The sequence below is a fragment of the Pelodiscus sinensis genome, chromosome 31 (genome assembly GCF_049634645.1).
Source record: "Pelodiscus sinensis isolate JC-2024 chromosome 31, ASM4963464v1, whole genome shotgun sequence".
Lineage (NCBI taxonomy): Eukaryota > Metazoa > Chordata > Testudines > Trionychidae > Pelodiscus > Pelodiscus sinensis.
In genome coordinates, this window is record NC_134741.1 from 5,034,377 (window position 1) to 5,050,851 (window position 16,475).

General features: G+C 50.3%; 1 long non-coding RNA gene and 3 other non-coding genes across 4 annotated transcripts in view; 2 read left to right on the forward strand and 2 right to left on the reverse strand.

The window, feature by feature from the left end:
• Positions 1-16,475, reverse strand: part of LOC142821651 (uncharacterized) — a 262,426-nt gene that overhangs the window by 79,085 nt on the left and 166,866 nt on the right. The gene's annotated exons all lie outside the window — the stretch shown is intronic.
• On the reverse strand, positions 7,327-7,400 carry TRNAT-UGU (transfer RNA threonine (anticodon UGU)). The gene has a single exon. It is a non-coding gene; the product is annotated as a tRNA-Thr (tRNA).
• On the forward strand, positions 12,847-12,919 carry TRNAV-AAC (transfer RNA valine (anticodon AAC)). The gene has a single exon. It is a non-coding gene; the product is annotated as a tRNA-Val (tRNA).
• TRNAI-AAU (transfer RNA isoleucine (anticodon AAU)) lies at positions 13,754-13,827 on the forward strand. The gene has a single exon. It is a non-coding gene; the product is annotated as a tRNA-Ile (tRNA).

Consider the following 16,475-nt stretch of genomic DNA (forward strand, 5'->3'; position numbering starts at 1 on the left):
TTTTTTAGATTGTTTGGTAGCTGCAAAGGTTAACTCTGGGTATCCGGATCTTTCATCCACGACCTTGAAGTAACATTTTCCTTGTGCCATAAATGCATACAAGATTAAGTCTTGTGATTTGAATTGTTCTAGATGTGTTATTTTCTGCTTCTTAGTGATTATGGATGAAGTTTTTGGGATGTTCCACTCACTCAATGGCTTATCGATAGCTGTACATCTCCAGTAGTCGTTTTCTAGAAATAGTAGACCCCATGACGTCTGGATATAATATATAATCAAAAGTATAACAGTGTCCATATTGTTCTGTAAGGAAAGAAAAAGAACAAACATTAACTAACTGACTCTCGGGACATCTTTCACAGGAACATTAGGAGGATCTTGTCGGTGTTTAGGTTTCCACTTTTTTAACTGGGAACTGTGGAACCATTTCTTTAATTTCCGCTTCCCTGCCACTATCTCAATTTGATATACAGTAGGTCCTGCTTTACCAATAATAAAACATGGGCCTAACCATCTTGGGCTGAGAGGATGTTGCTTTTCACTAATATACCTATACAATACTTGGTCTCCTATCTTCCATTCTTGCGTACACAGTTGATTTCCTAATCGCTGGTCCATTTTCTTCATATTTTTCTTTAAGTTCAATGCTACGTCATATTGTATGGACGATATGGCTGTAAGGATTTTCTGGATATAGTTGTCGGTCATCATTCTGGGCTGAAACTCATCTGGTGGCACCCCTCCTTGTATCCACCATAGTTCTGGCGTCCGCATAGATCTTCCTAGTAATGCTTCATGAGGTGAATAACCATTTGCACTTATGGTAGAGCGGATGGCCATTAGTATCAGTGGAATGTTTTCATCCCATCTCTTCCCCGACGAGTCAATCACTTTCCTTAGTGCCGTTTTTAGCGTTCGGTTTGATCTCTCAACCAACCCTGATGATTGAGGGTGTCCAGCTATGTGGAATCGTTGTTTGATCCCTAAGGCTATGCATAGTTGTTTTACAACGTCACTGGTGAAATGAGTGCCTTGGTCGCTATCTATTTCACGGGGCAGGCCAAATCTGGTAAATACCTCATTTAATAACACTCTGGCGGTGGTTTTTGCCGTGCAATTCCGCGTAGGTATCGCTTCGATCCACTTAGTAAATGGATCTACTATTACCAAGCAGTATAGATTTCCTTTTGCTGTTTTAGGCAGAGGACCAATAAAATCGATTTGTAGCCGATACCAGGGTCCGTGGATCGGTTGATGACGAATTGGCTTACAGTGTTGGTCTATTTTTGGGTTGTTTTTCGCACAAGTTAAACAATTTTGAATAAAATGCTCTGTGTCAGATTGCATATTAGGCCACCAAGCTACTGTGGATAATTGGTCCATGGTCTTTTCGCACCCAAAATGTCCTTGGTTATGGGAGAGAGCAATTAGCTCTTGCCTAAGGACGGTTGGTAACACTACTGTTCGAATATCATCTATCTCTTCTTTTTTAGTCATTACTACTCCACCAGGATGGACAAAAATTTGACGATCTTTATATTTTCCTTCTTTTGCTAGAGTGGTTACTTTTCTATCCATTGTTTGCATTTTCACTAAATCTACGGTAACACCTGTATTTGGATAGTCGTTAGGTGGTTTGATTTCGTGAACTACTTTTTTTCCCTGTTATTTCCCAGGCTTGATCTATAGGCAATGAAGCGGCAGCTTTTGCTAACTGATTTACCTTATTGTTGAGTTTAGATATTTCTGCCTGGTTTTTACGGTGTGCTTTCACTTTAAATAGGTAAGTCTTCCCTGTACGCATCTTGGCTAAGTTCCATACATAGTTAAGTAGTGATGCATAGGCTACAGGCTTGTTGTTAGTTGTACACATCCCTCTCTCTTTCCAGATGGTCTTCCAATCTACTAGCGCTCTTAGAACCCATTCTGAATCAGTACATACCGTAACATCCACGTCAGAATTGCTGTTTTCTAACGCTAAGATTACGGCTACGATTTCTGCCGCTTGAGCAGACATGGTTCTAATGGGCTTCAAAATCTCTTTTCTGGATTGGACATGTAGAGCTGCAGCTCCAGTTACTAACTTTCCATCTTTTCGATGACAACTCCCATCTACTACCCATATATGGTCTGGGGTAATTTTTTGGGCGAGATCATAACTTTCTATTAGAGAAAAAGGGGACATCACTTCTGGAGGGCGAATATCTGGGATAGGGCACTCATGTTTTTCTTGTTCTGAACTCTTTACTGGTTGGCATAATATTGCTGGGATGACACTTGGCATGTTAGTATGTTCAACCACAATTGGATGATTCATTAATGTTAAGGTCCATTGTGCAAGGCGAGGGTGGCTCACTCGACCATTATTTGCACGCCCAGAAATAATGTACCTCACTGGGGAATGACACGTCTTTAAAACAACAGGGGCCATTCCTATAAGATATTCCCAGTGGTTCAGGGACCAAACTAAAGCGAGCACCTCCTTCTCACAGGTGGAAAACCGTTGCTCAGTCTCTGACAATGTCCTAGAACCATAAGCCACAGGTTTAATGGAAGTTCCTTGTTTCTGCATAAGGACCGCTCCAATCCCATCTTTATTGGTGGACAACTGCATATAGAATTCTTTAGATGGATTAGGATAAGCCAGAGCTGGAGCTTCCATCAAAGCCTGTTTCAACTGTTTGAATGCCTCTTGGTGAACTGAGGTCCATTGCCATGGTTGATTCCGTTTAAGCAATACATATAGAGGCTTTGCTTTGGCTCCAAAGTTTTCAATAAAGTCTCTGCTGAATTCAAGGAGCCCTAAAAACATTCGCAATGAATGGACGTCTGTTGGTGCAGGAAGACTGGCTATCATCTTGACCCTCTCGTGGTCGGGCTTCCTTCCTTTTTCTCCTAACTCCACCCCCAGGTACGTAACCTTTTGTTGGACCAACTGTGCCTTGGACGGATTGATCAAGAATCCTGCTTCCTTTAATAGTTTTAACACCTCTTCTAGTACTTCTAGATGTTTTTCGCGATTGGCAGTCGTAATTAAAATGTCATCTACATAACTCACAATGTGATCTGCAAATTTACTGTTCTTCCATAGACTTGACACAACTTTATGACAAATAGTGGGTGCGTTGTGAAAACCTTGAGGCACTCTTGTAAATGCATACTGCTGATCTTGGTAAGTAAAGGCGAATTTGTACCATGATTCTGGAGTCATTGGGATCGAAAAGAAAGCGTTAGAAATATCAATAACTGAAAACCACTTTGCTCCACTTGCAATTTGCGCTATTATTTCGGGGTATTTTGCCACTACAGGAGTTAATCTCGGTGTTACTTTATTCAGTTCTCTAAAGTCAACAGTCAATCTCCATGATTTTCCATCGGCTTTCCGCACCGGCCAAATGGGAGAGTTGCAAGGGCTTTCACATTTTACTATAATCCCTTGGGCCAACAAGGCCTGAATGGTGTCTTTTATTCCTTCATTTGCTTCTTTAGGAAATTTGTATTGGCGCACTGGCCTAGGGTCTGGTCCAGATACCTTGACTGATGTTTTCACTTTCCCGCAACTTAATTTGTGTGGCGCAAATACCTCTTGATGTTGTTTAACAATAGCTTGTATAGATGGTTCCCAGGTGGGCATTGATAAACTGTGGCACGCTTTTATCGCTCCTAATCGATGGGTAGGATATATTATTGTTCCCACATCATTGCTTTCACTGGTTCTATACATACAATGATTGGGTAAATCTACAACTAGTCCAAATTTTTGTATTAAATCCATGCCCATGATTCCTATGCAGTCTAATTCTTGTATTCCAATATCGTTGGTGGTTTGTAATGGTCCCAGTTGACAAACAACTCCAGTAATGAATGGCACTAAAGAAGTCTTGCCATTATAGGATTGTAACGTCCGGATGTAATCCACTGGTACATTCTTCAGGTTAGGTAATTGCTTGGTGCATATGAGACTGGTGGAAGCCCCTGTATCCACCAATGCTCGTTGTTGAAAACACCCAAACTTCCCTTTGTAGATGATATCTACTGTTGGTCTTCCATAGAGATTAAATGTAATTGGAATAATCCGTTCCATTCTATGGGGCTGGGAAGCTTGGCACCTTCAATGTTGAACTTCCTGGTTCCCACGGTCCGGGTTCCCACGGTCCAGGTTCCCACGCTCTTCAAAATGGCTGCCTCCTTGTACATCCCAAGATGGCGTTTCCGTACAGCAAGATGGCGTAGTATATCCCGTAACAGCCGCACAAGATGATATCTCATTATTTGCCTTCGCATCTGCTTTGGTCTTTCCTTCCCAGTATACAAGCTCATTAAAGATGGAATCAGTATTTAGGGCTTTGATCTTATCCCAAGGTAAGTATTTTGAAAGCCTCTGTGCTAAAACTTTCCTGGTTACAAAAATTTCATCCTTTTTCCCCCACAACACACGAGATGGTTTCTCAAGATTCCTTTTCTCTTGCTTTTCAGATAAACCCCCTCCTTGCAGGGCAGATACCTTTTTAACTTCTGCTCCTGCTAACTGCTGCAAGTTATTAATTTCTCTTATCTGATCTTCTAAAAGAGACAGCGGGGCGTTGGTATGATCATATGCTCCCAATGCCAGTTTCAAACTAGGGAGTAGACCTTGATAACACATCCGTCGAAATTGAGGAGTGTCACAGAAGACGCCACCCCCCTGACCATTCTGTGGGTTAGATAACCAAAATAAGGTTCTTTTCCGTATAATATAAGAATCAGGTTTCTCTCCTATCTTTTGGGTGTCTGAATAAGCTTTTCCCATCAAATCCTCCTGAGGGAAATAAACCTTGTAGACAGCTGTGAACAATTCTTTAGGTTCTATATTAGGATTACCAATCACCTTGTAAGGCAAAGCCAAATAATTTTCGACTGGCATGCATTCTTTTAACAAAACAACAATGTCCTCTGGGCTCAGATTCGGGGTAGCACACACTCTGGCAATCCAGTCTACTACCTTTTCTCTGTTACATGGCCCTATAGTCCTTCCTAAAGCACGAGCTTGTTCTGGAGTTAACACTCGCTGTTCTTGTTTTATAACAGGGCCTGGTTGTCCAGGATACTGCACCCTAGTTGTGGTAATAGGAGCCATAATTGCTAACTCTTTACAGTCCTCCCTTCCTTGATACTGTGGAGGGGGAGCAGAAGGAAAACAAGATTCTTCCTCACAGTCTCCCAGCCAATCCACCTGATGGTATTTAGGTTGGATTGCTGCTACCACTCCTTTAGCCATCCCTAACTGTTGTTTTAACTTAGCAACCTCTAACTGGCACTGTGAGTGGTCCCCAGCAACCTTGGAGCTACTAGCCTCCTTTAGAAGCTGCCTAATAACTGCTTGATTATCTGTAAGCTGTTCATTTTGCTCTAGTATGGTTCTTTCTAATTTACTTTTCTTTTCTTCCAATTCCATCAATTTACCTTCTAAACCAGAAATTTTAACTGTTAAACCTTGAACCTGGGAGTCTTTAACCTCTAATTCTGATACCTTCTTTGCTAATGCATTCTCTACCTCTACTAGATGATTTTCCTTTTCATTATATCTGGCTTTTAGCTCTTTAAGCTGTGAGGCAAGCTCTTTGCTTGTCATTGCTAGCCCATACAGCAGTGCCCGCTTTTGGTGTTTGCGTTTAGGCTGAGGTTTTGCTCCCATATACTTCTCCCATAGGTTAGTAAACTTTTCCAATGAATCTTCCCCTTTAAAGGACCCATCCACCCAGGGATTAGCTCCCTTTCCATAACTATTTACAGCATATTCAACAGACAATTTATTGTACGCCGGTTTCCATCCCTCGGTGCCGAAAAGCTGCGGTGCCGCCATTGCTGTAAAAGGCTGCTTACCCAGCCTCCACTAAAGAAAACCAAGGCACCTGGTTATAGCAAGGCTTGACTGATCAAAGCCTGCCGGAGGTGTCTTGCTAGAAAACCGGTACACAAAAACACCCAACAATAAACGCTACAACGACAGAGGAGTAGTTATATTGCTTCGCCCGAAAAGCGGCAAGCGGCGAAGGGGTTTAAAACCCGGAAGTAAGTCTGCGGCTTACTTCAGCTAACTGCTCCCGGGGATTGGGCCTAGCCCTTGGCCAGCCAGGTTGGGAGCCTGCTGCCGTATGGTGAATCGGGTTCCAGAGGGGCGTCCCCACTCTGCTACTCCCGATATCACTCTCTGACAGAAGAAAAAGGGATAGGGTCCCGGGGAAGATGCCCACCCCGAGTCACTGGACCGTATCTCGTTGCTCACTGTTGCTGATGTTTGTCTCCGGCTCCACTCCTATAAGTGAGAGTGGGCCTAGGCCCTGGCGGAAACCAAAGCTGTTTCTCACCAGGTCCTGCCGCGGTCGCCAAACTGTTACCCGGAGATCTGGGGTAAACAATTGCTGTGCTATGGGCTATGCAATTTAATCAAAGCCTAAGGTGCCCTTCCACAGAAGCCAGATTCGGCCTGGTATCCTGTATCTAATCACCAGGGAAACAGCTTAGAAATCACCAAACAACAAGAATTTAGGGCCAAACCATGTATTTTAAATGTAAGACCAAACATTAGCAAACAGCATACAACTCAGCAACAGTCCCACCCTAACCCTGGAAAAGAAGAAGATAGAAGAGTCCCACACACACAAGGGTATACATTACATTCAACGCGGCGATTGATGTTCGATGTCCGTGACCTTCAACCTTGCGGCTAGTGAAAAGCCTTAAGGGAGGACAAACGGAGCGATCCCTCGATGGATACTTCTCGCCTCCTGCGAGCTGACGCTTGATGGGCACCGGATCCTGTCCGAGTATCCGTAAGCGAGACAGAGTTATAAGTCCCAAAGTCTTAGTGGGAGCGGAAAAGGCTTCCCTTATTCCATTTAACGTCACTAGCAGTGGGTAGTTTTGTCAGACTGCAGGCTGGAACCTTGGCCTCCTCCGGGTAGACGATGACACAGGGCAATGATGATCACAGACGCACACACAGGACATGAAGGGGGCCAAAGAACACGAATGCTCCTTGACAATGGTATATAAACACCTTATGGCGGGAAAACCATGAAGAGAGTGGGGTGCAGAGAACTTGGGTGCCGTGTGCAAAGAATGGGTGCGCACGCAGGCAATTGGGCGGTGTGCACAGCCTTTGGTGCTGAGTGCACAGGTTTCGTGCTGGGTGCACAGCCTTCCCTTACCTGTTTTGGCGGGAAAACTGCTCTGAGGGAAAAAGAACCTCTCAGACTCCATTTTGTATTTTACCCAGGCAACAAAACCATCACCAGACATGTGTTGGGATATGGTGAAAAGAAGAGACACATTGGCCTCAACACAAGGCACCACTGGGAGTTGAACCCAGGATCTTCTGCTTACAAGGCAGCTGCTTTAGCCAACTAAGCCATGGTGCCCTCTTTGAAAGTAGCCCTCAAACTGTTCTACTTTATGGTTCCAGAGAACATGTTCCCATTCCAAAGTGCAGCCGTTCATCGTTCCCCTCCAACTCCTGCTGTGTCTTGAGGTCTGCGCAGCCTAAGACGTTAGATTGGCAGCTGGAACCCAAAACCTTTTTGTTAATTGTAGCACCAGGCCCCAAAGGGACAGCCCCAAGGCAGCCGCCTGGTCCTAATGCCGGGCCTGCAGCCAGGGGGAGGCAGAAGAATCTCTCCTTTCAGGTGGCATCTAATCAGCAGGCTGGCTAGCTCAGCTGGTTAGAGTGTGGTGCTAATAATAACAAGGTCATGGGTTCAAGCCCCATGTTGACCACAGAGATGTTTGGGGAAGGATGGCTCAGTGGTTTGAGCATTGGCCTGTGAGTTCAATCCTTGGCACAGGCCACTTGGGGCAAAAATTTATTAGAGGATGGTACTTGGTCCTGCTGAGAAGGCAGGGGACTGGACTTGATGACCTTTCAATGTCTGGTCTAGGAGACAGGTAATCCCCATTTTTAAATAAAGGGGGGGGGGGACTGAAGGGCCTTTGCTGATCACAGGCCTCTGCTGTGCTGGCTGAGCTTTGGAAGGGGACCTGGGGCAGGCTGCTGCTTTGCCCAGGTGGCCCTTGGGTGAGTGTTGGGGCAGGAGAACCCAGCAACACAGGGGGCTCTAATGGGTGCTTAACTGGCAGAAGGACCCTTGAGTGACTCCAGACAGAAAGGCTGCATCTGTGGCTGCCCTGGCAGGCTCTGCCCCCTTCTCCCACTGGCCTGGGCCTGGCACCACAGAAAGCCCCTTGGCAAGCCAGAGGCCTCAGGCCTGTCCCTCTGAGGGGCTTGTGACTTGGCCTCCCCTGCCATTGGTGCTGGCTCTCCTGGCTGCTGGCCAAAGGAGGCAGCGAGGGAGGGGCACTGCCTGCAGAGGCTGACACCTCTGGCTCCAGCACAAGCTCACAGGGGGAAATGTGCCCAATGTTCCAGGCCTGGGTGAAGTGACTGGCGCAGCCCACAGGCCTGTGAGGGACAGACTGAGACTGAGAGCAGGGCCCCACTGGCATAGGAACGGCAGCAGCTTGGACTCACTGGTGAGTCTCACTTGCTGACCAGACTCCTGGGATCTGGGGTCAGAGCCCCCTGGCCACAATGCTACTGCAGGGGGGCCTGGTTCTGGGGGCTGGAGGCCTTTGCCCTGGAGTCTCAGAGATCCCCAGTGTCAGCTGCCACTGGCCTGAATGGTGCTGGATGCTCCTGCTCCCCTCCCCTCCCAGCAGGCTGGCCCTGCGCAGGCTCTGTGCAGGCTGGAGCCTCCTCCTGCCAGGTCCCCGGCCAGCTCCCTGCAAAGCCTCAGCCTGGCTCCTTTGCTTGCCCTTTGCTTGCAGGGCCCCTGGAAATGGCTCTGGGCAGATCCCTGAGCCCCAGCATTGGGTGCAGCACTGCTGGGCCCCCGGAGCCTGGGCTGCAGCCAGGAGGGGGAATCTCCCGCAGGGCCGGTGGCTGGTGGGATGTAGAAAGCTGCTCCCTGGGAACCTTTCCTGGAAACCTTTCCCATGGCAGTGCCCCCCAGCCTGGACAGTCCCTGCCCGGCCCGGCCCCCGCCCACCCTGGGGTGGGGCGGGCAGCATTTGTGGGGGCAGGTAGAAGAGGCCCCCCTCCCCTTCCCAGAAGACCAGACCTCCCCAGGGCTGCAGTGGGAGGATCTGGCCCAGGCTGCTCTCAGCAGAGGGGGCTGTGATCCCAGCCTGGGGCCAGGGAAGCTGCTACCAGCTCGTGTGGGGTGGGGGGAGCCATCCCAGAGAGGGTGGGGAGGGGGCTCAAGAGGGGTGGGGGCAGATAAGACGGGTGAAGGGGAACAGGGACATGTGAGGTGGGGCAGGAAGGGGAGGCAGGAGGTGCTGAAGGGAGGTTGGGGGGATCATGCCAGGCATGGGGTGGCTGGGCGCAGGGGTGCAATGGAGGGAAACTTGGGGGGGGGTCACAGGAAAGGAAAGGGGGTGGGGGAGGTTGGGAGGAGACTGGGGGAGCAAGAGCAGCCTGGCTGGGGAAGGGGAGACACAGGGCAGGGCTTGTACAGAAGGAAGGGGGGAGATACAATGGCAGCTCCCCCACCCCCATCGGGCAGGAGGGGGGGCAGAGGTGCCTGGTGGTGGCACTTGTGGGCACCAACTCCTCTGCCCCTGACAAAATTTCTAAAGTTTATAACCAGGGTGTCTCAAATGCCCCCTGCCTCTGTGGGTGCCTCTCCCTGCGCCCCTCCCTCTGCAGGCTCCAGTCCCCCCGGGGGAGGAGCTGCCCCCTCGAGGAGCCTGAGGGGAATGGCTTCTGTGAATTTTTAAGTGTAGATATCTGCAAACACTGATCTGTTAGGGACTGGTAATGGTTTATTTCTATATTTGCATATTTGTTATTTGCATAATGTATATGCAGATATGTAAATATGTTACCAGTTTGGCAAAAGTTTGTGAATGGGTTTGGCTGTCCATGGTATAAAAATAATGATTTGGAAACACTGGCCTGATCCATGGGGGGTGGCCAAATGCAAGGCAGGGAAAACACTAGGGCTGTGTCTACACTCACGGATTCTTGCATGAGAAATATGCAAATAAGGCTAAGCGTCGAATATCGCCGAGCCTCATTTCCGTACCTAATGAGCCACCATTTTTGTAGAAGAGGCTCCTGCGCCAGAAGGAGCATCTACACTGCCCCTTCTTGCACAACAAAAACCCTCTTGTGCAATTCCTCTACGACGATTATTTTCAGGAATAGCGGCATTGCACAAGAGGGTTTTTCTTGCACAAGAAGGGGCAGTGTAGACAGCTCCTTCTGGAGCAAGAGCGTCGTCTGCAAAAATGGCAGCTTATTAGGTATGCAAATGAGGCTCCATGATATTCCACGTTTAGCCTCATTTGCATATTTCTCGTGCAAGAAGCTGGGAGTGTAAACATAGCCTAGGTGAAGGTGTGTGTGTGTGGGGGGGGGTATTTTCCCCACCAGGCCTTTGTCCCTTGGAATCCCTGGGGACGTTGGGTTTTGTCTTGTTTGGTTTCCCTTTTCCCTGCTTCCCTCCTCACTGTGGGGGAGGGGGCGGCTCTTTCACCCTTTCGGTGGGAAGCCCTGGCACAGAGATGGGACGGGCAGATACTCTGAGAGCGAGTAAATTTCAAAACTTTCTAGCACCCTGCTCTGCACCTTGTGAACACTCCACCTCTTGTTCTCATGGAAGCGACTCACCCGAGCTGCCAGCTCCTCATTTCCTCACCAGCCCCTTGAGATTTGTAGCTCAAAGCTGGAGCTGCTGTGGCAGGAGGTGAAGCTACAGAAGCTGACAGGGACAATCAGCAGGCAGAGGGTTATTTTTTCTCCTCCCTGGGTTGATGTGGCTAGAACTGAGGAGAAGAAAATCCTCTTCCCTTCTCCTCAGAAGATGGAAATTGCAGTTGGTTCTCTCTCTGGTTCTACTAAAGCTGGACCCCAGGACCAGACTTTTCTTTCTAAAACCCTGGTGAAAGCTGAAGGTGAATTGTTTGCAAATTGAGAATGTGAGTTAAAGAAGGGCTTCACCCAGCAAGGGGCTTGAACCCTTCCCACAGACACAGCAGGCCAGGGGGTTGTGCACCTGCAGTGGCCCCTTCCTACTTGGCTTCCCACAAAGCTGGGGTGAAAAATTGCTAGACCCAGCCCTCCTGGGCCAAGCCATGGCAGAGGTAGCAGGATTCACTCCCATCTTCTCCTGCCTGGGCCCTGGTGCTGAGGGGCCGGCCCCTTTCCTGCTGCCCCAACTCTTATTCCCACAATGCACTTTGTGCAGGGGCCATTGGTCTTTGTGCCAAGGTGCATGGCTGGGAGCCAGGACTCAGGACCCTTCCCCCAATCCCCCCTCTGACCCGCTCACACTGTCTGGCTGCCTCCAGCACAGGCTGAGCTCAGGGGCCAGGTGGGTGACCTGCCCTGCAGCTGTGATGGCATCAGGCCCTTCCTGCCCGCCTGCCCAGTCTGGAGATGGAGCTCCAGTGGCCTCAGACACCCAGCAAGAGGAACAAAACTCTCTTTGCTGAATCTCAGTGCATGGAAGCTGAAGCACCTGAACCTTGTAACAACCAGCTGAGCCCCAGCAGGTCCCACTGAGATTTGAACTCAGATTGCAGGATTCAGAGCCCTGAGTGCTGCCCCTTACACCATGGGACCTGTGGGGTGAAAGTGTAGTGGGCACCTCTGATTCTCAGCTCTCAGGCTGGCCTCTGCTCTCCTGGCTCCCTCCAGCTGCTTCATCTCCCAGGACTCCCTGTCCTGCCCCAGCTCTGCTGCTTTCAGAGCAAATCCCTTGTTAAGACCAGTCACACTCTGGGGTCAGTGAGGGCCCCTCCCACCTGAGCTGTGAGTCACACAAAAGCCTCGTTTCCTGCTCCGTTCCCAATGCTGGATGCAAACACATGGTTGCTCTGGGGTGTAACAAGTGCCCCCGTAAAAAGCTCATCGATTGAAATGAAACTTTTACATCTGCAGGTGTGTCACACTTTGGATTTCTATTGAACAGGGATTCTCCAAATGACCACAAACCCCTCACGTGCTCTAGTGCCAATGCACATAAACCAGACAAACCTGTCCCTCAGCTGGAACCAATTCAAACCGGCTCTGTGTGTGTGTCTGGTTTCTGTTTCCATCCATTCAACAAGGGTGTGATCTGATCTGGATGCCCATTGGCTCGTCCTTACTCTCCTTTGGCCGTGTCCTGCAGAAGAACAAGGACCTGGGGAGGAATGGCCACAATCGATCTTACAGCGTTTGATTTAGCAAGTCCAACTAAGACTCACTAAATCAAACCCAGAGGCCACCCCCACCAGCTTCCAGCACTTCTGCTCTTTGCCCCCTTCGGCTTCCTGCTGTGGGGACATGGCCAACTCCAGCTACGTAGGGAGGGATGGCAGGGAGAGTAGACACATTGGCCAGGCACCACTGGGGGCTGCCTCCCTCACCTCCCCCACACCCAGCAGCTGCTTGGCCAGCTTAGTCACGGGGCTGCTCTCTGGGACTTCTCTCCCAGCTCCTCCACCTGTTGCCATTGCCCATCCCAAGGGAGGGGGGACGAGAGTCACTCTCCACGGTTGCAGGAGCTGCAGAGGTGGCACTCGCAGGGTCTCTGGGCACTGACACCCCCAGGGAATCACAAGGGCACTTGGCGCTGGCTCACCTGTCCAGCAATTGCAGTCAGAGCCCTGCCTTGCCAGTGCCAGGCACAGCAGCCTCTCAGGGTTTAGGTTGGAGTCCCCAGGTGGGGGCCCGGCCTCCTTCAGTTTGGTCCCTTCCTGAGGGCACAAAACTGACAACAGAGAATTCCTTTGCCCTGCAGCAATCTCTGTTGGCCAAAGGGTTAGCAACCGAATATTTGCCCAAGTTTAAGTGGAGCAGCAGAAATCACTGCTAAGTGTGTTTCTGTGGTGTAGTGGTTATCACATTTGCCTAACACGCAAAAGGTCTCTGGTTCAAAGCCAGGCAGCAACAGAAGGTCTTTTCTTATTGAGGTTCCTCTGGGTGCCCACAAGGCAGTTCCAGGGCTTGCCCCCTGGTGCAGGGCTGGGTGGCCTGTGTGTTGGCTTTCAGGAGCATGTGGGAGAGCTAAACAGGTTAGGATGAGATGGGAGGAGGAAGGGTTGGGGCTGAGACTTCTCAGCGGTGCCTTGCCTGAGACCAGCTATTGCAGTCAGAGCCCTGCCTTGCCAGTGCCAGTCACAGCAGCCTCTGCACCAGCTCCAGGCTTGTGGTTTCCTTCTTCCCAACACTCCTCCCCAATCAGCCTTTTCCTGAACCAGCAGTTCCATGGGTGGCCAGGGGAGGCCTCTTCTGTGTCCCAGGAGGACCAAGGAAAATGTGAGCTGCCACCACACATGAAGCCCTCGCTGCTGCCGGAGCCACTCCCTGTGCTCAGCGGCCGGCTGCTAGCATGTGCAGGCTGGGATACTGTGTGCAGCCAGCCTGCACGTGCAGGATATGATGTAGTGTGTTGTGAGCAGAATGGCATGGCCCCATTCCCGCCTCCCTTCCCACGCTGATCCAGTGGCCGAAAGGGGCTGTGGCTGCTGCTGACAGGGAAGAAGCTGGGAGGCAAGGTGCTGGCAGCAAGCGATTCCGGCTGCCTCTTTGCCCTGGGTCTCAGTGCGCCATGTCGACCACCAGCCACCTTGACCAAACCTCAGACCAGCTGGACTAGCCAGCCCACATCACAGTGAGTCGCTAGTGGCCCCATCAGAGAAGAGCCATTGGCAGCTGCAGAGATGTCTCTGCAGCTGGCTGAGGTACCTTTCTTGAAAGGACCACTTGTGACCTGTCTTTCCATAGGGCCGGCTAGCTCAGTTGGTTAGCATGTGGTGCTAATAACGCCAAGGTCATGGGTTCAAGCCCCATGCTGGTCACAGGGCTGTTTGGTTTGTGGACCTGCGCTGATTTTGCCTCCTGCTATGGACAGGGAAGACCAAGGAAATGGGGGTTCAGGGCCTGTGAGCTCCCCCCCTTGAGGAATAAGGCATTCTGCTCTTAGGATCCATGTTAGCACAGGCCATGCCATGGTGTATCTCTGAGAAGCAATAAACCTTTCTACTCTACTGGATGGCTGAGTGTCACATTTGGCTGTGGATGGGGGTGCAGGGTTGGGGGCTCCCCGACATGCCATCTGGAACTTTCTGATCCAAAACATTTGTGATCTGGCAAGACCAAGGATCTTCCAGGAGGAGAGTGTCTTGGTGCTATGCCAGGGGAAGGGGGTGTGCACAGCTGGGCTGCACGGTGGGGGAGAAAGCTGGGAAGCTCAGCATAGGGTGCTTGGGAGCTGGTGCATGGCTCAGCTGGGCTGTGGGGGGAAGCAGCTCCAGAGCTGGCACATGGTCAGCTGGATGGCTGGAGTTGGGAGCCCAGGGGAGGGAGAAGCTGGCAGCAGAAGGGCTGGAAATTACCTCCCGTGGGCCAGAACAATCCCTCAGCTGGAACCAAAGGTGCCAGAGCAAGGAGGCCGAACCTGTTCCTAGGTGTCCTGTGCTACTGGTAGTGCAGGCCACATGGGGGTCGGTGCACACTGCATCATTCTGCACGTGGACAAACAATGAGGAACCACTGGTCCTGGGGCTGCTTCAACATCTTCACTAATGAGCTGGGGTAGGGATGGGTTTGTGGCTGACACTGAGCTGGGTGGGGGGTAGATACTCTGGGGGACAGGGACTGGGCCCAGAGTGACCTGGAGAGATTAGAGGATTAGTTTACAAGAAATCTGCTGATGTTCAACAAGGACAAGTGCTGAGTCCTGCCCTTGGGATAGAAGAAACCTAAGTATTGGTACAGGCAGGGGAGCGACTGGCTAAGTAGCAGTTCTGCAGAAAAGGCCCTGGGGATTCCAGTGGATGAGAAGCTGGAGCTGAGTCAACAGGGCGCCCTCCAGTGGAGGGCAACCAAAATGAGGGGGCTGGGTCACTTGACCTATGAGGAGAGGCTGAGGGAGTTGGGCTTGGTTAGCCTGCAGAAGCAAAGAGTGAGGGGGGATTTGAGAGCAGCCTTCAACTTCCTGAAAGGAGGTTCCAAAGAGGCTGGAGAGAGGCTGTTCTCAGTAGTGACAGATGGCAGAACAAGGAGCAATGGTCTCTAGTGGCAGTGGGAGTGGTCTAGGTTGGATATGAGGAAAAACTATTTTCCTAGGCAGGTGGGGAAGTACTGGGATGGGTTACCTAGGGAGGTGGTGGAATCTCCATCCCTAGCGTTTTTTAAGTCTCGGCTTGACAAAGCCCTGGCTGGGTTGATTTAGTTGGCATTGGTCCTGCCTTGGGCTGGGGGCTGGACTCTCTTCCAGTTCTGTGAGGCTATGATTCTAGGAGGACAGGACAGGGGAACAGGACGCTAGTGGGGCAGGGGGCAAAAAACATCATTTTGTGGACAAAAGAAATGAAGCCGGGGGCGGGAGGCACACTCTGGTTTTTGAAGAGCATCTTGGCAGCCCTGGTCCTGAGAAAGACGTTCTAATGGAGCAGGTTAGACTGACATTTAATTTGAATGTGGCTCATGTGTAAAAGCCCTTGCAAAATACAAAATACTGCTGTGTTTTGGCTGTGCAACATTTACAAGCCAACACACAGCTAAACATCAACAACCGAGGATGTGTCTACACTGCAACACTATTTTGAAATGACTAGCGCAATTCCAAAATCACTTCAGCTGCGTCTACACAGCAGGCCATTATTTCAAAATAGTGTTGAATTCCTGTCAAGCTGGAGGATTTCTTACCCCGACTCCTGTAACCCTCATTGTACGCGGAGGAAGGGAAGTCAGAGGAAGAGGGCTCTATTTCGAAGTAAGTGCAGTGTAGACACTCCCTATTTTGATACAAGCTATTTCGAAAGAGGATATGCAATCGATGTAGCTCAAATTGCATCGTGATTTTGAGTTCAGCCCTGGAGTGTAGATGCCCCCTTTGGATAAATTGGCTACCATCCATTCAATAGGTTATAAGGAAATACATCGGTCTATCTCAACTACGGGAAAGGAGAAACTTGCTAGGGGTTGACAACCAGCATGAAGGGCAACCTATCGTATGGCTGGAGGGTCGATTCACAACATGAAATTATATGGAAAGGCCTCGTTTGTGGTGTCACTTCTCCAAGTTTCTGTTTTACTTCTGTGCATAGCACTGCGGGACCCTCTGTACTAATACTTGCCCCGATCTTTCAGAACACTCTGTCTACGATGAATGAGGTGACAGATCGTAACGGCGATGGCCGAATAGGAGCCTGCTGCTCTCCACAACACCCCAGTAAACAGACCAGACTTCAGCACCACAGCAGGAAAGGATTGTTCTATAGCTGGGTTTAAGGCGGTGTCCGATGCACAGTTCCCTGTAAGCCCATTCTCTGCCCGCCAGAACACCTACTATAGGCTCCAGGGAGGCGGGGACCATGTGCCCTCCTGCCTCCCCATGGCACAGCCCCACCTCCCCGTGGTGATGGGTGGGGGCTTGGCTCCCGTGGGGCTGGGCCTGGGCAGCAAGGGGCGGGGTTAGGGCCGGGGCTTGTTTTCTCCAGCC